The sequence below is a fragment of the Frankliniella occidentalis genome, unplaced genomic scaffold (genome assembly GCF_000697945.3).
Source record: "Frankliniella occidentalis isolate FOCC.00 unplaced genomic scaffold, Focc_3.1 Scaffold25, whole genome shotgun sequence".
NCBI lineage: Eukaryota > Metazoa > Arthropoda > Insecta > Thysanoptera > Thripidae > Frankliniella > Frankliniella occidentalis.
The window spans coordinates 173,733-174,793 of NW_026267155.1; positions in this window are offsets into that span (position 1 = coordinate 173,733).

Sequence of the window (1,061 nt, forward strand, 5' to 3'; positions counted from 1 at the left end):
CTCTCTCCCTCCTCCCTTCCTCCCTCTCCTTCCTCCCTATCCCTCCCTCCCTCGCCCTCCTCGTGCGCGGGGCTTTACCGGGCAGTTGGCCCGAGCGCCGCCGGCACGTCCCGCGTCTCTGTTTGGAGTCGGTCCAGATACCCGGACGACACGCCAGCCCGGCGGGACGGGGGTATAATGAACTCATATCTCAGCGGGGAAAACAAATGAACGTCACTTTGCATTGCTTGGCAGTGGCAGTATTAAGCCTCATCGGAAACTGGCTTCACTTTACTCGCGAGAAAATTGGCTTTACTGCCTTTCGGTTAAATACAAGCACCGCACAGACACGCCCCAATGGTGGATTGGCGTAAGTGCCTGCTCTCCCGTAAGTTATTTTCTGAAGGAAAAACAACAAACTACAAAATTGAAACAGAAAAATCAACCAATTCTCTTAAATTTTTAATCGCGAATCTGCTTTCACTATCTGATAAATAAAATGACGTGTGGCGTAGTTCACCTCCTGGACCGAAAAGCGTCGCGACGCACAAACTCCCCTTTTCCTTTTTTTTCTTCTTTTTCTTTTTGCGCGGTGCCAACGACGCGGGTGACAGGGGGATCGCATTGCTTTGTGTGGGCGACGCGCTCGCGACACGCTAATGGAGGAGAGACATTCCGCGGTCATCGGGGGAGAGAATGTTTTTGCAAAGCGGAGAGTCGGGATGACAAGCGGCCTGTGACCCGCTGCTGCTCTCCTCTCCAACCTTGTCTCTCCGTGGAGATTCCAGAAACACGCCGCGGACGACGACGGACGACGACTTGGGACGCGGCGGAGAGCGCGCGCAGAAATAGTGATGGATCGCGTGTCCGCGAATTACAACCTTCTTTTTCCGCGGATTCATTCATTATCGCCTTGTCTAGTTAGCCAGGGTCTGGCGAGAATAACAACCCGGAGCCGATATCAATGAGAGAAACGGTTTCCGCTGCGCGCGTGGGGGGCAGTGGCCCCAAACATACTCTCTCTCTCTGTGTCTCTGTCTCTCTCTCTCTCTCTCTCTCTCTCTCTCTCTCTCTCTCTCTTT